Source organism: Herpailurus yagouaroundi, unplaced genomic scaffold (genome assembly GCF_014898765.1).
Source record: "Herpailurus yagouaroundi ecotype Mexico unplaced genomic scaffold, PumYag 28, whole genome shotgun sequence".
Classification (NCBI taxonomy): domain Eukaryota; kingdom Metazoa; phylum Chordata; class Mammalia; order Carnivora; family Felidae; genus Herpailurus; species Herpailurus yagouaroundi.
In genome coordinates, this window is record NW_024412376.1 from 107,214,373 (window position 1) to 107,237,817 (window position 23,445).

Below are 23,445 nucleotides of genomic sequence, written 5' to 3' on the forward strand. Positions count from 1 at the left end.
TTTTAGATTTTTTTACGTTTAATGACTGTTTGCTTGATTTTCTAGAATTAAGAAATGATTTACATCCAGCTAGCAATCAACATTGTATTTTTATTCTTTTTCCTAACCTCTGTAATAGCTGGATGGAGATTGGAGGGAGAATGGCCTTATATATTTTTGGTACTTACCTTCCTCGTTGGATTAACGCATTTCATAGAATTGTTGATTTTTGTTAGATTGGGATTTAGGAGACTCATTACAGTGATTAAAGAGGGATGACAAATGACATTTTAATAAAATAGCTGACATATATCCTGGAATAACAGGAGGTAAGAAGCACAAGAACAAAATGCCCACATGCCAAGAATGGTGGAATAAGAGATGGAATGAGCCTGCATCCTTGATGGTATTGTTGAACCACTGCACTGGCCTGGACTGCATTTTTCCAGATTTCATGTTGTGGTAATTAAATGTCTATTACTTAAATTCTGCTGGTTGAGGTTGTTTCTTACAGCCGAAGTCATTCTTAACTGACCTGATAGCTCAAACCAAACTCCTTGGGGCACCTGGATGGCTCAGTCGGCCAAGCGTCTGACTCTTGATTTTGGCTCAGGTTCTTGATTTTGGTCTTGATTTTGATCTTACGGTTCCTGAGTTTGAACCCTGTGTGGGGGTCTGTGCTGACAGCTCAGAGCCTACTTGGGATTCTCTCTCTGCCTCTCTCTCTGTACACCCCCCACCCCTGCTGTGCACTCTCTCAAAATAAATAAACTTTAAAAAAATAACCAAACAAACTCCTTGTGTCTTGTCTCCTCTCCCATCCTGTTCCTCTTCTTATATGCCCCAGTTAATGGTATCCATCCAGTTGCCCTAGTCAGAATCTCAGGGATCTTTTTCAACTCCTTTCTCTTGTTCACCTGTCTTCGTGAATATAGGGACTATTTCTTACTCATCTTTTTATTACCAGTTCCTGGCACAATGTCTGGTACACAGAAGACACTCAAAACATGTTTGTTGAATGAAAAAAATTAGTGTGATTAGGTATTGAATGTCATGGATTAGTACACTGATACTGAGTAAAGTGAAAAGGATGATCTTGGGAAATATTTTTTATTAGGCTAGGGTGAATTTTGATGAGCTGGCCTTGCCCCTCATCATAGACTATCTTTCTACTGACTAAAATTCTTTTGTCCCCCTGATTGCATGTTTCTTTCACATAGACATTATTGGATAAGCATTATCATATTTTTCTTCTTGAACCCTTTAAAATATTTTTATGTAAAAACCCTCTTTTGTGACATTTCTCTCTCTTAAATCACTATTATTAGGTTAGAGTCCTACCTTTAACCTGGTAGACATTCTGCATCTTTGTAATGACTTCTGCTAATGTCTGCTCTATTCTTTTACATTGGTTGGTTAAATTAATCTTATTCTCAGAATCTTGGGTAGGTTCTCCGTCTTTTTATGTACAGGGGATATAATGGCAATGTAATGAGGTTCATAATCTTGTGGGGAAATGAAAAGAAGACCAGATTTGAAATGCAAAAAAACCCTAGGGTTTGTGTCATAGCAGTTCCTATATGTATAATTTTAATCAAGTCAAGAAGCCTAATCAATTTTGTTTTCTTACATTTATAATGGGAAGAAGAGTTATACCTATCCTGTCCCTCTCACAATACTGCTGTGAGAATTAAGAATCCTGCAAGTGTAAGGCTTATATCATGTGTCCATTATGGGGTGTAGTTACTTGCATTTGAACTGCAAGTGCATAGACTGAAAAAGGTTATTATAGATTGGGAAAAGGTGAATCTTCAATAGAAGAAAGATTAGGCAAACAATAAATATCCAAAGAGCTAGCTTATAGAATCCAGGCATACTGCAAGATCTTTTGTGCTTGAGAAGTTATCAGTTTTCTCTTTTCTATACAATGTAGGAGCAGTTACTGGAAGAAGTAATAGAAAGATAAGTTGTTTTCAGAGATATGAAGCTCTAAGTCTTGTTTGGCTTTTCCCAGGATTGCCATATTTACCTCCTAACCTCAGAATCTGAGGAGGGCTTTCAACCAGACCTCAGTAGAGTAATTAGAACTGAAGTGTGACTCTTGTTCAAGCTTCTCATGTTACAATAAAGAAATTGAGATGTAATAAAGAGAAATTACTTGCTTTAGATCATACAGCTAAGACCTAGAACCCAGGTCTCTTGGCTGCTGTGCTGAGAGATCCAGCCACGTTGAAATCAGTTGCAAAAAGGGTGCCTGGGTGGCTCAGTTGGTAAAGCGTCCAACTTTGGCTCAGGTCATGATCTCATAGTTCGTGGGTTCAAGCCCTGCACCAGGCTCTGTGCTGACAGCTCAGAGCCTGGATCCTGCTTCAGATTCTGTCTCTCTCTCTCTCTCTCTCTCTCTCTCTCTCTCTCTCTATGCCCCTCCCCTGCTCACACTCTTTCTCTCAAAAAATAAATAAACATAAAAAATGTAAAAATCAGTTGCAATGTATATTGATAATGATGATGATGATAATAGTGATCACAGTGACAAGGATGAAGTAACCATGGTACCTTGAAATTTGTGGTAAACAATGGCAATTACATAGCAACTTTTGTTGTTGTCTTCTAGACAAGTGCGTGAAAACATTAATTAACTGGAGGGATTGCTGCAAAGTCTCTTGGTAACAAGCAGCCTTTAATCCAGGCAAACAGTGGAAATCAGCAGTAGCTGGATGTCTGGAATAAACTATTAATTGTATGAATTACAGTGTTTCATGGTAATTATAAACCTCTGAAGAGGTACCTATGGGATGAATATTTTTGGAGGATTTTCAGGTGAGGTCAACATGGTAATGAGAACTGGACAGGGTCATAGTGGACTTTGGTGTTTGACTCAGCAGCCATTAGCTGTATCTTTGCAGAATTATGATGGCTTTGGATACCAGTGGTTCTATGCATTGTTGTTGTTAGCTACTTTGAGGCCATGGGTAATTTGTACCAGGATTGTGAGTCAAGTGCAAAGGAAGAGTAGCTACTGTAATAATGTTGTTCAAGAACCTGGATCCGTTGCAAAACCTGGTGCTCATCTTTTCCCATCTCAAATAATTATTGCTTGTTTCTCAGATTACTAGGGTAATATAGTCTTTGGCCAGCCTAATAGACTCAGATTTTATTCACAAATTTTTAAATCTTATACAATATATCCTGACATGGCATTTTTGCTAAGCTCGGTTTTCTTTATACTCTAAATTACTTTGCAGAGGGCGTTACTTTGTTACTTATTTATTTATTTATTTATTTATTTTAAAAGTTTATTTATTTTGAGAGAGACTAAAGCACAAGTGAGGGAGGGGCAGAGAGAGAGGGAGAGAGAGAATCCCAAGCAGTTTCTGAACTGTCAGTGAAGAGCAGAGGGGTCTACTTTATTTTTTTTTTTTAATTTTTTTTTTCAACGTTTATTTATTTTTGCGACAGAGAGAGACAGAGCATGAACGGGTGAGGGGCAGAGAGAGAGGGAGACACAGAATCGGAAACAGGCTCCAGGCTCTGAGCCATCAGCCCAGAGCCCGACGCGGGGCTCGAACTCACGGACCGTGAGATCGTGACCTGGTTGAAGTCGGACGCTTAACCGACTGCGCCACCCAGGCGCCCCTTGAGGGGTCTACTTTAAATCATATGTCAAGCAAACCAAAGTCACTTGATATGAATGTCTTTCTAAGTCTTAGGCAAGAACCCACTCTCCTCAGAGGTGGGCCTTTGGAGTATTTATTTCAAATGAAGACGAATGAAGATGTGAATCATTATCAATATTGTTATTATTTGCTATACCTGCCTTCTGTGGGGGTAGCCATGGCTAGAGAAAATGAGGGGGAAAAGATTGAAGAAGTGGGAAATAATCAGTTTTTTGGGAGGACAGAGAGATATGTGCTGAACTTTGTGTTGGCATGGACTCAATTCACTGAGCTGAGAAGACAATGTAAAAAGGTCCAGGCTTTTATCCATAGGAAAGGGAAGAATGACCAGACCCAAATCGTAACACAAGGTTAATATCCAAAACATATGAAGAATTCATACAACTCAAAAGCAAAACCAAACCAAAACAAACAATAAAAATTCCAATTAAAAATGAGCAAAGGATTTGGATAGACATTTCTCCAAAGAAGATATATGAAAGGTCAATAGGTACATGAAAAGATATCAACATTACTTGTTAGGGAAATGCAAATTAAAACTGCAATGAGATATCTCTTCACAGCTGCTAGAATGCCTGTCATCAAAGAGATAAGAGATAACAAATGCTAGTGAGGATGTGGGGAAAAGGGAACCCTTGTGCCCTGTTGGTAGGAATGTACATTGGCACAGCCATCGTGGAAAACAGTATGGAGGATCCCCCCCCCACAAATAAAAATAGAACTATTATATGATCCAGCAATTCTATTTCTGGGAATATACCCGAAAGTAATGAAAACACTAACTTGAAAAGATATCTGCACCCCTATGTTCATGGCAACATTGTTTATAATAGGCAAGACATGGAAACAACCTAATGTCCATCAGTGGATGAATGGATAAAGAAGATGTGATATACATATACCACACAATGGAATAAACACACACAATGGAATATTATTCATCCATGAACAAGAAATCCTGGCATTTTTAACAACATGGATGGAATGTGAGGGCATTGTGCTAAGTGAAATAAGTCAGACAGAGAAAGACAAACACTATATGATCTCACTTATATATGGAATCTTAAAAAAAAAACAAAACCTCATGTAACCAAAATTATAGAGAAAGAGATCAGGCTTGTGCTTACCAGAGGCAGGGGTTGGAGGGAGGATGAACTGGAGGTAGGTAGTCAAAAAGTACAAACTTAGTTATAAGATAAATAAGTCCTAGGGATGTAATGTATAGCATAATGACTATAGCTATCGCTGCTGTATGTAATATAGGAAAGTTGTTAAGAGGGTAAATCCTAAGAGCTCTCATCACAAGGGGAATTTTTTTCTTTATTCTTTTCTTTTTATTGTATCTATACAAGAAGATGGATCTTTGCTGAACTTACTGTAATCATTCCACAATATATGTAAGTCAAACCATCGTGCTGTAGGCCTTAAACTTTTACAGTGATGATGTCAATTATTTCTCAGTAAAACTGGAAAAAATTATAAGCAATATCTTTTTTACCGGAAAAAGAAATTATTTTACATTTATGTCATGCTTTACCACAGCTCAGGCATGCAGACCTAATCCAATCAACTCCAACAGCTGCCTCGAGAAGGCAGCTGATTTTCACACCAACCTTTTAAGGCAGGGAGTTTGTACCCCTTTCCAGAGGTGATAATAATTGATAAGAGACTTTACAAGTGCTTTGCATGAATGATAATCTCTTTTAATCCTCAAACTATACCCATGAATAAAGTGGGTTACTATCTTCATTTTTTGCAGGGGAGACTGAGGCTTAGGAGTTGTTATGTCAGTTGCCTGAAGGTTCACAGGCACCTGGGGCAGTTTTCCTAACAGCCCGTGTGTAGAGCCCGTGTGTATGTATCATGCTGATCCTTGGTGGATCCAGATGAGGAAATGAGGCTCAGAAAGGTTCAGTGAGTTACTCAAGATCACACTGTAAATAGCAGAGTTAGGATCAAACATAGGCCAAATATTTCTAAGTTTAATGAAGTAGTGTTCTACTTTTCTCATCCTTGTAAACTTGAAGCCCACAATACCCCTTATCAAAGGGGTATTTATTGTGGCATACTTGTCATTTGAAACAGTTCCCTAAGTGAATTTGATATACACCATCTTTTTCGACCCATATTTCCTAGAAAACAGAAACTTAGGCAAAGCTTATGTGCTAGTAATGCATTATTGGGGGTGTAGTTGAAGGATGTTAATAGGTAAAAAGAGATTTAGGTGTGGCAGGAGGTGAAGCAAGCATGGCTTCATGAGAAAACACACCCAGGTGCTCACTTATGTGGCATACTTCCAGCTAACCCATACAGGACCATAGCACCTCAGAGAAAGGAAGGGAGAAGAATCTTTCTGACAGCTCTTTCCCACTTTCTGTCTCTTGCCATATAACATTTGTTCCATAGGGCATCAACTCCTTTGCAGTTTTGGGTTTGTTCCCTGGCTTTTGAGGACAGCTGCTGGAGAAGCCAGAGCTTCTGTGGATCTGGTTGTGTTAGGTCTGGGTGCCTGAGCTGCTGTGGCTTCTACCAGAGTCTGGCCTTCACCTGACGGAAGGGGGTACAAGGGGGATGGGCAAGGTAGCTCGCAGAGCTAGAAGATGAAGTGGTCATGGACCCAAGAGGCAGACAAAGATGAACAGATCTGGAGAGCTGCATAAACTGTGTCTGACACATTGCTCAGACCATCCTTGGAGATCTGGCTCTCAGGCTATGGTTGTGGGCTTTTGGTCTTATAAGACCAAGATGCCCTCATTTTGTTGAGAAGGGAGGTACAAAATCAGTGCATCACAGAATCCACTTTACTTGAAATCTGCTAAAAACCCTTTAAGTGGGTTAGTGAATTAAGGTGCAGTTCCTACTGCTATAACTGACCCCAAGGACATAACTGATATTCACCACCAGCCTTTTTTACCACTAATTTTAGATTTCCTTTTCCCTGGGCAAGTGCATTGGCTTCTTTTGGTTGCTACTCTGGTAGGAATTCTAGACCTTCCACCCTAAGTGGTCTGAGCATGTAGTTGCTTTGTCTGTCTTTTTTGCTTATTTTTTTTTAATGTTTACCTATTTTCGAGAGAGAGGGGGAGAGACAGAGTGTGAGTGGGGAGGGGCAGAAAGAGAGGGAGACACAAAATCCAAAGCAGGCTCCAGGCTCCCAGCTGTCAGCACAGAGCCAACACGGGTTTTGAACATGAACCGTGAGATCATGACCTGAGCTGAAGTCAGTCGCTCAACCAACTGAGCCACCCAGGTCTTTTTTTTTTTTTTTTAAATGTTTATTTTTGAGAGAGAGAAAGCAAGCATGCGAGAGCAAGGGGGGGGCAGAGAGATAGGGAGACAATGGTCTGAAGCAGGCTCTGAGCTGAGAATACAGATCCTGATGAGGGGCTTGATGAGATCATGATCTGAGGTGAAGTCGGATGCTTAACCAACTGAGCCATCCAGGTGCCCAGTTACTTTGTCTTTCTGGTCTGTAAAAGTTACTATAACTGTCCATGTACAGTTATAACTAAGCAATGCCAGTGTTAAAAGATGACCAATGTAAAAAGATTCTATAAAGAATCTTTACTGTCTTACTGTGTAGTAGCAACCAGAACTCCTCATGATAATCACTGTTGATTTCCTCAGCAGGAAGTGACTTTTTCTTTGCCTGCTGGTTCATGGGCCTAAGGACCCCAGAGTGGCCAGGCAGTAACAATCATAGCTCTCCAATTCAGTGGGATCCTTACTGTGTCACTTGGTGGGAGTTTTCTCTACTTCCCCTGACTCCCCACCCCCAATGAGATATAGAAACTCTAACTTGGTTTAGCTTACCTTTTCAAGACAGGAAATATAAATCATGCTAGGGAAAGTAAAGGTTAGAAGAACTACCGCTGTTTCTACATGGCTCCTAGATCCATGTAGCCTAGCTGTGGAGATGCAGCACCGTCCATATTGAATCCTGGAGAACAGTGCCCAACAGTGTATTCCAAGTGGACTCTTAAAGTGAGTCTTCAGTAGGCTCTGCCATTATTCTTTCATGTCCCTTTCTTCTGGTAAAGGGATATGGAATAGAACTAGTGTATCCTTCAATGGAATACTACTTGAAAATGAGAAAGAATGAAATATGACCTTTTGTAGCAACATGGATGGAACTGGAGAGTGTTATGCTTAGTGAAATAAGTCATACAGAGAAAGACAGGTACTGTATGTTTTCTTTCTTATGTGGATCCTGAGAAACTTAACAGAAGACCATGGGGGAGGGGAAGGAAAAAAAAAGTTAGAGAGGGAGGGAGGCAAACCATAAGAGACTCTTAAAAACTGAGAAGAAACTGAGGGTTGATGGGGGCTGGGAGGAAGGGGAAAGTGGGTGATGTGCATTGAGGAGGGCACCTGTTGGGATGAGCACTGGGTGTTGTATGGAAACCAATTTGACAATAAATTTCATAAAAAAAAAAAAAAGAACTAGTGTATCCTGGGGTCATAGGCCCATTGTCACACCTCCTTTGCCTTAAAATGGATTCTTTCATTCAAGATAATATAGTGTGAAGTACCATGTTGATGGATTAGGCATCCTATAAACCCCCAGATGCTGGAACTGGCAGAGACAATGCAGTCAGGGAAGGTGATCTGGAGTAGATATTCATTCTGATAAAGATGAATTGCTGTCTTTTTAAGGTAGATGGTGTTTAATGATGAATGGTGCCATACAGAGGATTCAGCATTGGTCTGTGCATCTGGAGGGGGGTGGTAAGCACTCAGAAATGACAGTAGCTAGATTAGCTGTGGTGGGAGAGAGTCTGTGTTGTTGGGCCCATGCAGAGCTTCCATCCCTGACACCAAAGCCACTCATGGTTCATGGGCCCATTGAGGTATTCCCCAGAGGCTGATTGAGAAACAGAGATTGGCTGATATCCATAGGTTCATCATCTTGTCCATCTGGTCTTTGAGCTCCTTCTCTGAGGTAGATAATTTCCAGTGAACATTCATATGAGACACAAGCATCCACATTTTGAGTTCACTCCCATCAGTCTATCTGTAGAACTTTTCACAGACCTCACTGTATGTGATCTTTCAGACCTATTGCTGTCAGGGCTATGAACAACTAACCAAAACATTTGTTAATGTTTAAGTGACTGTTTATATCCATATCTCAGGCCAATTCTCCAATCAAGCATACTGCTTGGAAATCCACCCACTGGCATGATTTCCCTTCTCCAGTGTTTTCTGGGATACCCCTGAGTAGTGCTGCAATGTGGCAGCAGTATGTTTCCAGCTAGCACCAACGTATCATGCAGACTTATCTGTGAGCTGGGTCTCACAGTGTTCATAGAGAACTCCTTGTGAAGCTGTATATGTGCATGAAGGGAAAGGCATCCAATACCAACAGGAATCTGAGTTTCTTGTTCATGTGAGTTACTCACACCTTCTGGACCTGCCTATGCCTATTCCCCAAGTACCGCTGAATTGTGACTCAGTGGGTCACACATTCCCCCTAGTCAGTAGAATGTCAAGAGTTGGTTTTCAAACAGAGAGCAATTCTCTGCTAGAGGTCATAGTCTTGCTCTAGGGCAGTAGTGATTTGTACTTCAGTGTCCTGGTTTCTTTTATCCCTCTTCAATTTATCTTAATTGTGTTTATAACTGGCTTGCTCCTTTGAACATGTCATCATCCTGTATAACATTATTGTAATTATTGGAAAAGTCCAGGGCCTTTTATTGGTAACTATTTATAGGGTGCTGGCACTTTATTTTAGATCAATTTTGTTAAGGCCATCAAATAAATTAACATATACATTTCATTTGGAGGAAACAATATATTTGCATGTCAACACAAACAGAAAAGGGGAGAGGGGACTGGGAAAGAGAAAAAGGGAAGAGATGTTTTCTAGCTTAAGATATAACATCTTTTACATTGCTCTTACCCTTGGAAGGCCATGGTGATAGCATTACTTGGGGGTAAGTCTTTGATCCAGGTGATGTGTAGGCTGATCTTTACAGCAGGCTAAAGTCAGTGGCCATCCATGTTAAGATTCCCCTTAGGATGAGAAAGAACTATGAGTGGTATGTTTACTTTGTTCAGCTTATTCCACCCCATCCTGAATGTGTACAGTACTCCTTCACTAGATACTGTGTGATCCTGAATGCTACCACCCTCTTCCCATCCGGTCCAAGAGCATCTGTCTTGTGGGTTCACCCTCTTACTTTAATCCACCCTATTTCCCCAAAGCCCTTGTCCCATAATCCCAATTCTTAATCCCTACAGGTTTTTTTGTTTTTGTTTTTGTTTTGGCCCTGAGTATTAGTCATTGAGCTACATTTAGTTTTCTCCAGGATGAAGCTGGAATAGGAAAGGAGGGCTGGAAATGCTACTCATTGGTCCATCCTCAGGATCAAGCATCTATACTATCATTGGAGTTTTCAAAATCTCCACATGGTGCCTGGGTGTTTTATGGAGAGACAGTACAATGTAGTGATGAAATTGATGAGTTCTGGAACCAGATCACCTGGGTCCAAATCCCAGATCCACCATTTAGTTCTGTGACCTGAGGTAAGCCTTTAACCTCTGCTCCTCAGTCTTCTCATCTATAAAATGAGGAAAATAACACACCCATATTTATAGAATTGTATGAGCATTAATAAATTTATGTGTGTAAACTACTCAGAAGAGTGCCTGGCACATCCTAAGTGACTTATAAGTATTTGCTCCCATATCTTATTATATTATGCTAATAGCTAATATGTCCTTTCTGTTTTTCCAGTTGCATTTCAGAAGATCCTCTTCTCCCAGCCCACATGGTATAGAGTCAGTGTTTAGAAAGCAGGTGCACATGAGTGGCTCAGTTGGTTGAACATTAGACTCTTGATTTTGCCTCAGGTCATGATCTCATGGTTGTGAGATTGAGTCCCACACTGGGCTCCATGCTGAGCATGGATTCTCTCTCTCCCTTTCTCTCTGCCCCTACTCTGCTTGAGAATGCTCTCTTTCTCTCTCAAAATATATAAACCTAAAAAAAGAAAAAGAAAGCAGGGGAATATATACTCTGCTCAAAATTGGCGGTGGAGGAGAGAAACAAATCCACTTAATAGAAAAAGTATTGGCAAAAATTATGGAAAGAGCCTAAATGTCCATCAACTGATGAATGGATAAAGAAATTGTGGTTTATATACACAATGGAATACTACGTGGCAATGAGAAAGAATGAAATATGGCCCTTTGTAGCAACGTGGATGGAACTGGAGAGTGTTATGCTAAGTGAAATAAGCCATACAGAGAAAGACAGATACCATATGTTTTCACTCTTATGTGGATCCTGAGAAACTTAACAGGAACCCATCGGGGAGGGGAAGGAAAAAAAAAAAAGAGAGGTTAGAGTGGGAGGGAGCCAAAGCATAAGAGACTCTTAAAAACTGAGAACAAACTGAGGGCTGATGGGGGGTGGGAGGGTGGGGAGGGTGGGTGATGGGTATTGAAGAGGGCATTTTTTTTTTTGAAATTTATTGTCAAATTGGTTTCCATACAACACCCAGTGCTCATCCCAAAAGGTGTGAAGAGGGCATCTTTTGAGATGAGCACTGGGTGTTGTATGGAAACCAATTTGACAATAAATTTCATATATTTAAAAAAAACAAAAAAACAAAAAACAACATTAATAAATATATAGGTCCCCCCCGCCCCCCCCCCCCCCCCCAAAAAAAGAAAAAGCATTGGCAAGTCAGTATGTAAAGTAATAGGAGAGACTATAACACTTTGTTAGGGCTGGGAACGTGAAGACATATTAATTTGCTTAAGAGCACTAATGAATCTAGATAGCCAAGTGTAGACATATAAGTAATTTATTCTTGTAAGCTTGATCATCACTATATTAGTCATTAAATACTTGATGATTTACACATTTGGAGAAAGGAAGGCTGGGAGGTCCCAGAACACTGATAGATTCTTCTCTAATTCTCATCATTATTTATTGTTTCTATTTTCAAGCAGAGGAGAAAAGTCACATTACTTTTATTTTTGAAGATGATGTTATTGGTATGTTGCAGTGTTTGGTTTAGTACTTTGTGAGATGTTCATGACAAGTTAAAAAATTAGGAGATCAAATTGCCTTTTACTTTATGCATTTAAAACAAAATTAGAATTTTATTTCTAGTTTTATTTAAAGAGGAATTAAAGGGGCGCCTGGGTGGCGCAGTCGGTTAAGCGTCCGACTTCAGCCAGGTCACGATCTCGCGGTCCGTGGGTTCGAGCCCCGCGTCAGGCTCTGGGCTGATGGCTCAGAGCCTGGAGCCTGTTTCCGATTCTGTGTCTCCCTCTCTCTCTGCTCCTCCCCCGTTCATGCTCTGTCTCTCTCTGTCCCAAAAATAAATAAACGTTGAAAAAATAAATTAAAAAAAAAATAAAGAGGAATTAAAATTCAAGAATTAACTCAGCATTTTGCTGTAGTTGGAAAAGACTGAGGGTCAATCAACTAAATTTGATGGTTTATTATTACACCCATTCAGATGTGCTCCCACAAACACACAATTACTAAGAGCAAAATAATTTATTTTTTTCTTTCTAAAAGGCTGCTGTTCAAATAAAGTTTTGAATTTCAAAAGGAAAGAGAAAAGCAAAGCCATTTCATATAGTATTGGCATTTAGCAAGTACTTAAATATTTGTTTGATATTTTAATTTATGTTAAGGTGTACATATATCATATGTTAGTTAATTATAACAATTAATGAATTAGATATTAGTTAATATATATTAATATATATAATGTGTATTAATATGTAAGGTGTATATTTATTAATATATATTAAAACATGTATATCTTAAGCTTATATACATATATACCTTATACATATATATATTAAAAAATATATATATCTTAAGTTTATTTAGAGAGCATGAAGGGTGGGGAGGGGCAAAGAGAGAGGGAGAGAGAATCCCAAGCAGGATTTTCAGTGCAGAGCTCAACTTGGTGCTCGATGTCACCAACTATGAGGTCATGATCTGAGCCAAAGTCAAGAGCCGATTCTTAGGTGACTGAGCCACCCAAGTGCCCCTGAGATATATTAACCTGATGTTGTAGATTGTTTACATAAATGACTGCAACTTTTCTTTCCTGTGTGTGCATGCCCCCTTGCAAAGTGACTCTGTGAGTCCTCCCATCAGAAGTGAAATTTATTTCCCCATCCTTTGAATATGAGGTGGTCTTGTGATTTGTCTGACCAATAAAATATAGTGGAGGTGGTGCTGTTCCAGCTCCAGGCTTAAGCCTTAAGAAGACTTCCTCACTTTAGTCTCTTTGGAACCCTCTTATCACTATGCGAAAAGCCAGGCTAGTTTGCTGGGGAATAAGAGACTAACTGCCACATGGGCAGTTGTCCTGGTGACAGCTGGCCAACTGCTAGACATGTGAATGGGACCATCCTGGACCAGGAAACCTGAAGTAGAATAGCCTAAATCTATTTAGCTATGGCTATTTGGAGCTGCAAGATAAATTCTGGCCAATATCAGAAGACACACCCTGCTGAACTCAGACTAAATTGCCTATCTGCACAATAGTGTGCTAAGTAAATGGTAGTTGGTATCAGATTTGGAATAAGAGCTAACATTTACTGAGTGCTTACTATGTGCCAGGCAGCACTCTAAGTGCTTCACAGTTATTGGCTCAACTCCATAACAACTCTGTGATAAGGTTATAAGTGAAGGAAGTGACAAGCAGAAGTAACATCTCAGCCAAACTCATCAGCCTGATCTCCTCCCCATGCTTGCTGATAATGGGGCAAAGGTCAAGATAGACAAAGCCAAGTCTCTTCTTAATGAGGTTTCTTTAGAGTGGTGTTGACTCACATTTCCTGTAAAGGTCCAGATAGTAAATATTTTAGATTTTTTTGGACCATCTCTGTCACAGCTACTGAGCTCTGCCTTTGTAGTGTGAAAGTAGCCATAGGCAATATGTAAACAAATAAACCTGGGGTTCCAATAAAACAGGTAGCAAGTTGGATTTGGCCTGTAGATCATAGTGTGTTGACCCCCACTCTAGAAATTAAGCTCTAATGACATAAGGCATCCTTTGAATGTAATAAGTTTACACTCTATGCATCTAGCATGGTACCTAGCTCTGAATCATCCTTGGGAGAACTGAGAAATAGTCACACAAGTTATTCTCAGTAGGCCTTAATTCTTCTGCAGAATCCCAGTTAAGAAAGGCACTGTAGGTGTTAGTTTCATCTTAAATCTGGTTCTTTTTGTAGCTGTGGGGTAACTGCTATAGCCATGGACAATATTTTCACATGTTCACTCTAGTAGGAAGAAGAGATCCAGCCCAAGGAGAGTAAGGAGGGACTTCTCCAGAGGCCCAACAAATTTCTCTGGTGTCTCAGCTGGAATGTGTCACTATTCATTTCTGATCCAAGCCCTAGCAAAAGAATAGGGTTTTTCTAACTGGCCTGGAACTAATCAGGTTCTGCAGCAGTTGGATCAACAGTTACTGCGCTGCTGATATTTTTAATTTGCCCTCTCACTTGAATTATAGTTTTTCTCAGTTCAAAAATAATTTTCCCTTGGGCACCTGGGTGGCTCAGTAGGTTGAGCGTCCAGTTCTTGATTTCAGCTTAGGTCATGATCCCAGGGTCATGGGATCCAGCCTCATGATAGGCTCTGTGCTGAGCAGGGAACCTGCTTAAGGTTCTCTGTCTCTCTCTGTCTCTTTCTCTCTCTCTGTCTCTCTCTCTCTCCCTCTCCCTCTCTTCCTGGCTTGCACTCTCTTTCTCTCAAAAAAAGAAAAGAAAAAAAAATTCCCTTAAAACTTTGAGCATATTGCTCCAGTGTTTTCTTGCCTCTGGTCATATTGATATGAAGTCGATGTCTATCTAATTTTTGTTGTTTTGAAGTATAATTTTTACTTCTTATTTTGGACACTTAAAAATTTTGTCTTTATTCTTGCCAAATTTTATCATGATTTGAGGACTAGGTTTTTTTTTCATTTATCTTTCCCAGTACTCAATGGAGTCTTTCTACATACAGACTCATATCATTGTTCACCTCAGGAAATTTTTCTGCCATTATTAAAAAAAAATACTGCATTCCTCAATTCTGTCTCTTCTCACCTGTAAACAGTATTACTAGTGTTTTTATAAAAAGTGGAGATCTGGACACAGACACACAGGGAGAATGCCATGTGAACATGAAGGTAGAGATTGTGGTGATGCATCTGTAAGCCAAAAAAGGCCAAAAGTTGCCAATAAACCAACAGAAGCTAGGAGAGAAGCATAGAATATATTATTCCCCATAACCCTCAGAATAAACAATCTTTGCCAACACTTTGATCTTGGACTTCTAGCTTCCAGAACTGAAACAATAAATTCCTGTTCTTTCAGACATCTAGTTTGTGGTACTTTGTTACTACAGCCCTAGGAAACTAATACAACTCTGTTCATACTCTCCATTTGTTTTGTCATTTCAGACATTGTATTCCATAGTCAAGAAGAATTTCTCAACATCCTCTCATAGATCATTAATTTGTTCTGTAGCTATGTCCATTTGATTTGTTTTTAAACCATTTATATTTTCATTATAAGGATCTAAAATTGGTTCATTTTCATTAACAGCCTGTTCTTATTTCATGGATACAACAAACAAATTTTGTTTTTCTGTATCAGCTTTATTTCCTTTGAGATGTACCAGATAGGATTGTATTAAATTTCAAGTAACAGAAATCACAACAAACTATAACTTACACAAGTAGTGAGTTTATTTTTCCCATGAATTAAAAAGTCCAGAAATGAACATGCAGAGTTGTCATCTAGGGACTAGGCTCCTTCCGTATGTTTTTATTTTTTTTATTTTTTTTATTTATATATGAAATTTATTGTCAAATTGGTTTCCATACAACACCCAGTGCTCATCCCAAAAGGTGCCCTCCTCAATACCCATCACCCACCCTCTCCTCCCTCCCACCCCCCATCAACCCTCAGTTTGCTCTCAGTTCTCAACAGTCTCTTATGCTTTGGCTTTCTCCTATTCCCACTTCTTTTTTTTTTTTTTTTTCCTTCCCCTCCCCCATGGGTTCCTGCTAAGTTTCTCAGGATCCACATAAGAGTGAAACCATATGGTATCTGTCTTTCTCTGTATGGCTTATTTCACTTAGCATCACACTGTCCAGTTCCATCCACGTTGCTACAAAAGGCCATATTTCATTTTTTCTCATTGCCACGTAGTATTCCATAGTGTATATAAACCACAATTTCTTTATCCATTCATCAGTTAATGGACATTTAGGCTCTTTCCATAATTTGGCTATTGTTGAGAGTGCTGCTATGAACATTGGGGTACAAGTGCCCCTATGCATCAGTACTCCTGTGTCCCTTGGATAAATTCCTAGCAGTGCTATTGCTGGGTCATAGGGTAGGTCTATTTTTAATTTTCTGAGGAACCTCCACACTGCTTTCCAGAGCGGCTGCACCAATTTGCATTCCCACCAACAGTGCAAGAGGGTTCCCGTTTCTCCACATCCTCTCCAGCATCTATAGTCTCCTGATTTGTTCATTTTGGCCACTCGGACTGGCGTGAGGTGATATCTGAGTGTGGTTTTGATTTGTATTTCCCTGATAAGGAGCGACGCTGAACATCTTTTCATGTGCCTGTTGGCCATCCGGATGTCTTCTTTAGAGAAGTGTCTATTCATGTTTTCTGCCCATTTCTTCACTGGGTTATTTGCTTTTCGGGTGTGGAGTTTGGTGAGCTCTTTATAGATTTTGGATACTAGCCCTTTGTCCGATATGTCATTTGCAAAGATCTTTTCCCATTCCGTTGGTTGCCTTTTCGTTTTGTTGGTTGTTTCCTTTGCTGTGCAGAAGCTTTTGATCTTCATAAGGTCCCAGTAATTCACTTTTGCTTTTAATTCCCTTGCCTTTGGGGATGTGTCGAGTAAGAGATTGCTACGGCTGAGGTCAGAGAGGTCTTTTCCTGCTTTCTCCTCTAGGGTTTTGATGGTTTCCTGTCTCACATTCAGGTCCTTGATCCATTTTGAGTTTATTTTTGTGAATGGTGTGAGAAAGTGGTCTAGTTTCAACCTTCTGCATGTTGCTGTCCAGTTCTCCCAGCACCATTTGTTAAAGAGACTGTCTTTTTTCCATTGGATGTTCTTTCCTGCTTTGTCAAAGATGAGTTGGCCATACGTTTGTGGGTCTAGTTCTGGGGTTTCTATTCTATTCCATTGGTCTATGTGTCTGTTTTTGTGCCAATACCATGCTGTCTTGATGATGACAGCTTTGTAGTAGAGGCTAAAGTCTGGGATTGTGATGCCTCCTGCTTTGGTCTTCTTCTTCAAAATTACTTTGGCTATTTGGGGCCTTTTGTGGTTCCATATGAATTTTAGGATTGCTTGTTCTAGTTTCGAGAAGAATGCTGGTGCAATTTTGATTGGGATTGCATTGAATGTGTAGATAGCTTTGGGTAGTATTGACATTTTGACAATATTTATTCTTCCAATCCATGAGCAGGGAATGTCTTTCCATTTCTTTAAATCTTCTTCAATTCCCTTCATAAGCTTTCTATAGTTTTCAGCATACAGATCCTTTACATCTTTGGTTAGATTTATTCCTAGGTATTTTATGCTTCTTGGTGCAATTGTGAATGGGATCAGTTTCCTTATTTGTCTTTCTGTTGCTTCATTGTTAGTGTATAAGAATGCAACTGATTTCTGTACATTGATTTTGTATCCTGCAACTTTGCTGAATTCATGTATCAGTTCTAGCAGACTTTTGGTGGAGTCTGTCGGATTTTCCATGTATAATATCATGTCATCTGCAAAAAGCGAAAGCTTGACTTCATCTTTGCCAATTTTGATGCCTTTGATTTCCTTTTGTTGTCTGATTGCTGATGCTAGAACTTCCAGCACTATGTTAAACAACAGCGGTGAGAGTGGACATCCCTGTCGTGTTCCTGATCTCAGGGAAAAAGCTCTCAGTTTTTCCCCATTGAGGATGATGTTAGCTGTGGGCTTTTCATAAATGCCATTTATGATCTTTAAGTATGTTCCTTCTATCCCGACTTTCTCAAGGGTTTTTATTAAGAAAGGGTGCTGGATTTTGTCAAAGGCCTTTTCTGCATCGATTGACAGGATCATATGGTTTTTCTCTTTTTTTTTTGTTAATGTGATGGATCACGTTGATTGATTTGCGAATGTTGAACCAGCCCTGCATCCCAGGAATGAATCCCACTTGATCATGGTGAACAATTCTTTTTATATGCCGTTGAATTCGATTTGCTAGTATCTTATTGAGAATTTTGGCATCCGTATTCATCAGGGATATTGGCCTGTAGTTCTCTTTTTTTACTGGGTCTCTGTCTGGTTTAGGAATCAAAGTAATACTGGCTTCATAGAATGAGTCTGGAAGTTTTCCTTCCCTTTCTATTTCTTGGAATAGCTTGAGAAGGATAGGTATTATCTCTGCTTTAAACGTCTGGTAGAACTCCCCTGGGAAGCCATCTGGTCCTGGACTCTTATTTGTTGGGAGATTTTTGATAACCGATTCAATTTCTTCGCTGGTGATGGGTCTGTTCAAGCTTTCTATTTCCTCCTGATTGAGTTTTGGAAGAGTGTGGGTGTTCAGGAATTTGTCCATTTCTTCCAGGTTGTCCAGTTTGTTGGCATATAATTTTTCATAGTATTCCCTGATAATTGTTTGTATCTCTGAGGGATTGGTTGTAATAATTCCATTTTCATTCATGATTTTATCTATTTGGGTCATCTCCCGTTTCTTTTTGAGAAGCCTGGCTAGAGGTTTGTCAATTTTGTTTATTTTTTCAAAAAACCAACTCTTGGTTTCGCTGATCTGCTCTACAGTTCTTTTAGATTCTATATTGTTTATTTCTGCTCTGATCTTTATTATTTCTCTTCTTCTGCTGGGTTTAGGCTGCCTTTGCTGTTCTGCTTCTATTTCCTTTAGGTGTGCTGTTAGATTTTGTATTTGGGATTCTTCTTGTTTCTTGAGATAGGCCTGGATTGCAATGTATTTTCCTCTCAGGACTGCCTTCGCTGCGTCCCAAAGCGTTTGGATTGTCGTATTTTCATTTTCGTTTGTTTCCATATATTTTTTAATTTCTTCTCGAATTGCCTGGTTGACCCACTCATTCGTTAGTAGGGTGTTCTTTAACCTCCATGCTTTGGGAGGTTTTCCAGACTTTTTTCTGTGGTTGATTTCAAGCTTCATAGCATTGTGGTCTGAAAGTATGCATGGTATGATTTCAATTCTTGTAAACTTATGAAGGGCTGTTTTGTGACCCAGTATATGATCTATCTTGGAGAATGTTCCATGTGCACTCGAGAAGAAAGTATATTCTGTTGCTTTGGGATGCAGAGTTCTAAATATATCTGTCAAGTCCATCTGATCCAATGTCTCATTCAGGGCCCTTGTTTCTTTATTGACCGTGTGTCTAGATGATCTGTCCATTTCTGTAAGTGGGGTGTTAAAGTCCCCTGCAATTACCACATTCTTATCAATAAGGTTGCTTGTGTTTATGAGTAATTGTTTTATATATTTGGGCGCTCCGGTATTCGGCGCATAGACATTTATAATTGTTAGCTCTTCCTGATGGATAGACCCTGTCACTATTATATAATGTCCTTCTTCATCTCTTGTTACAGCCTTTAATTTAAAGTCTAGTTTGTCTGATATGAGTATGGCTACTCCAGCTTTCTTTTGGCTTCCAGTAGCATGATAAATAGTTCTCCATCCCCTCACTCTCAATCTAAAGGTGTCCTCAGGTCTAAAATGAGTCTCTTGTAGACAGCAAATAGATGGGTCTTGTTTTTTTATCCATTCTGATACCCTATGTCTTTTGGTTGGCGCATTTAATCCATTTACATTCAGTGTTATTATAGAAAGATATGGGTTTAGAGTCATTGTGATGTCTGTATGTTTTATGCTTGTAGTGACGTCTCTGGTACTTTGTCTCACAGGATCCCCCTTAGGATCTCTTGTAGGGCTGGTTTAGTGGTGACAAATTCCTTCAGTTTTTGTTTGTTTGGGAAGACCTTTATCTCTCCTTCTATTCTAAATGACAGGCTTGCTGGATAAAGGATTCTCGGCTGCATATTTTTTCTGTCTAGCAAACTGAAAATCTCGTGCCAACTCTTTCTGGCCTGCCAAGTTTCAAAAGAGAGATCAGTCACGAGTCTTATAGGTCTCCCTTTATATGTGAGGGCACGTTTACCCCTTGCTGCTTTCAGAATTTTCTCTTTATCCTTGTATTTTGCCAGTTTCACTATGATATGTCGTGCAGAAGATCGATTCAAGTTACGTCTGAAGGGAGTTCTCTGTGCCTCTTGGATTTTAATGCCTTTTTCCTTCCCCACTTCAGGGAAGTTCTCAGCTATTATTTCTTCAAGTACCCCTTCAGCACCTTTCCCTCTCTCTTCCTCCTCTGGGATACCAATTATGCGTAGATTATTTCTTTTTAGTGTATCACTTAGTTCTCTAATTTTCCCCTCATACTCCTGGATTTTTTTATCTCTCTTTTTCTCAGCTTCCTCTTTTTCCATAACTTTATCTTCTAGTTCACCTATTCTCTCCTCTGCCTCTTCAATCCGAGCTGTGGTGGTTTCCATTTTGTTATGCATTTCATTTAAAGTGTTTTTCAGCTCCTCGTGACTGTTCCTTAGTCCCTTGATCTCTGTAGCAAGAGATTCTCTGCTGTCAGCTATACTGTTTTCAAGCCCAGCGATTAATTTTATGACTATTATTCTAAATTCACTTTCTGTTATATTATTTAAATCCTTTTTGATCAGCTCATTAGCTGTTGTTATTTCCTGGAGATTCTTCTGAGGGGAATTCTTCCACTTGGTCATTTTGGATAGTCCCTGGCGTGGTGAGGACCTGCAGGGCACTTCCCCTGTGCTGTGGTGTATAACTGGAGTTGGTGGGCGGAGCCGCAGTCAGACCTGATGTCTGCCCCCAGCCTGCCGCTGGGGTCACAGTCAGACTGGTGCGTGCCTTCTCTTCCCCTCTCCTAGGGGCGGGATTCACTGTGGGGTGGGGTGGCCTGTCTGGGCTACTTGCACACTGCCAGGCTTGTGATGCTGGGGATCTGGCGTCTTAGCTGGGGTGGGTAGGCAAGGTGCACAGGGGCAGGAGGGGCAGGCTTAGCTTGCTTCTCCTTAGGTGATCCGCTTCAGGAGGGGCCCTGTGGCAGCAGCAGGGAGTCAGATCCGCTGCCAGAGGTTTGGCTCCGCAGAAGCGCAGAGTTGGGTGTTTGCGCGGAGCGAGCAAGTTCCCTGGCAGGAACTGGTTCTCTTTGGGATTTTGGCTGGGGGATGGGCGGGGAAGATGGCGCTGGCGAGCGCCTTTGTTCCCCACCAAACTGAGCTCTGTCGTCCGGGGGCTCAGTAGCTTTCCTTCCCTTTGTCCTCCAGCCTTCCCGCTTTCTGAGGAGAGCTGTTAACTTATGACCTCCCAGCCGCTAAGTCGCGCTTGCTGTCGGAACACAGTCCGTCAGGCCCCTCCGCTTTTTGCAAGCCAGACTCGGGGGCTCTGCTTGGCCGGCGAGCCGCCCCTCCGCCCCGGCTCCCTCCCGCCAGTCCGTGGAGCGCGCACCGCCTCGCCGCCCTTCCTACCCTCTTCCGTGGGCCTCTCGTCTGCGCTTGGCTCCGGTGACTCCGTTCTGCTAATCCTCTGGTGGTTTTCTGGGTTATTTAGGCAGGTGTAGGTGGAATCTAAGTGATCAGCAGGACGCGCGGTGAGCCCAGCGTCCTCCTACGCCGCCATCTTCCCTCTGTTGTTTTTTTTTAATTAAATTTTATTTTTTTTCTTCTTTTTATCCTGCCATTTTGAGCATGTGGCTTCACCTTTGTGGATGTAAGATGACTAGGAAGCATTGGGTATATATTACAGACCAGAAGAGGAAAGACATAGTAAAGAGGAAGGAAGGATTGGTATCCATGTTAGTATGACAGATGCATTTGACAAAATCCAAAATTATAGTGATTTAAAGATGAAGTTTATAGATCTCTTATATTAATTAAATCTGGGGGTCCAGAGCTGATATTCCACCACACGGTGTCAGGAACCTAGGCAGCTTTTCTTTTTGTTCTGTCATTGAAAATATGTGGCTTCTTTAATGTGATCCAACATGATTGCTCAAGATTCAGCCATCATTTCTTTATTCCAGCTAGCAAGAAAATGGAACAAGGAGGACATGAACTTACATCTCCTGGCCAGAACTTAGTCATGTGACCACACTTAGCTGCTAGGGAGATGCCACTGAATTTCCCAGTGGAGTCTCCCCCTTCCCTTCCCTTCCCTTAGGAAGCCATAGACTGGGCTAAAATCAGAGCTCATAACAAGAATAAAGAAAAGAAGAATGAATATTAGGAGACAACTGGCCAGCTCTGTTACAATTAGGAAAGCAAAACTTACCCTTAAATACCCAACAGACTTCTATCTCAGTGGCCAGATCTGTTTTTCCTCTGACATGATTGAGAGGTAGAGTTTTGTTAAATCATTCATCAAAATTCTGGTAGTAAGGAAGAAAAGGAGAATGGATCTTGGGTAGGCAACTAGCAAGTCAGTCACACTTGTGTATAAGTTTTTCAATTTAAACAGTGATGCTTCTTTCATGCTATTTGTTTTCCTTAAATTATTAGTGATACCTGGTTATATGATCCTGCCTCTTTTTTTTTTTTTTAATCTTTTTGTTGTTTCTGGTGGTGGTGGTGGTGGCAATTACTCCAAGGATAACTTCCAGACTCCTTAGGTGAAAGAAATGTCACAGAACAGTACAGGAAGAACGAGGTGACACTGTTTAGATGGCCATACCACAGCCGGCAAAGGCCACAGGCTGGAGGTGGGGGCACAGGGAAAGGCCCCCAGGGTGGCCAGGGACACAGCAAGGACACAGGCAGGGTGGCCAAGTCTAGGGGACCCTCGCTCATCTGCATTGTTTGAATTCTTTCAGACAGAATGCCTCCAGGTGACACTTGGCAGACCATAACATCTGAATAATCATCATTATAGCGAGACTAAGGTAGGAAAGAAGCAAGTGGAGCAGGCGGTGAGGTATATTCAGAGGCTAAACCAGACGCAACAGAGTGGTGAAAAGCAGACCTGTGTGGTTAACATGGGTGGGACGGAGGCCTCTGGAGGCCCAGAGGCTGGTCTGGGGGTGTGTGGCAAGCCGGGGTCTGGGGCTGAGCAAGTCACTGGCGTGGGTGCCTTCGTTCAGTGAAGATGCCCAGGTGCTTCCAGGCTGGAGGAGGATCTTGGCAAAAGGCAGCAGGCTTGCGAATGGTGAGAGCGCCAGCGAAAGCTCTCGGCCGCCCTCCGGATACATACCCCCGGTACTTCCGCAGATGCGGTTACAGGACAGTCCCTCTTGCCGGATGCAATCGTCTTCGCCCGCCTGCCTCACGTGGTCCGACTTCACGGAGCTCACACCAGGTCCGCGAGGAGGCTGCCCTTGCGGTCGTTCAGAGTCCGCTCCAGCTGCCCTGCGGTCTCAGTGCGGCAGACCCCGGAGAGCCTGCAGGTCTCTGACATGGACAGGTCCCTGACATCGCTGCCTCAAAGCAAGGAGGCCACAACGGGGGACTGGTGACGGTCACTCACACAAGCGCAGCACGGGAACACAGGACTTTGGCAACCGCCGCAATCCACGTCACACGCGGGAAGAAGATCACGCGAGAACGTGCTGGAGGCGGGACAGGGAGCCGCCGGTGAAGATGCGCATGTGCGGTCTCTCAGGCTCGCGTCTTGTGTTCCACGACCGCCGGGCTCAGGTTCGTGTCGTTGGCCAGCTTGCTGAGGCGTGAGGACGCCATGGGGT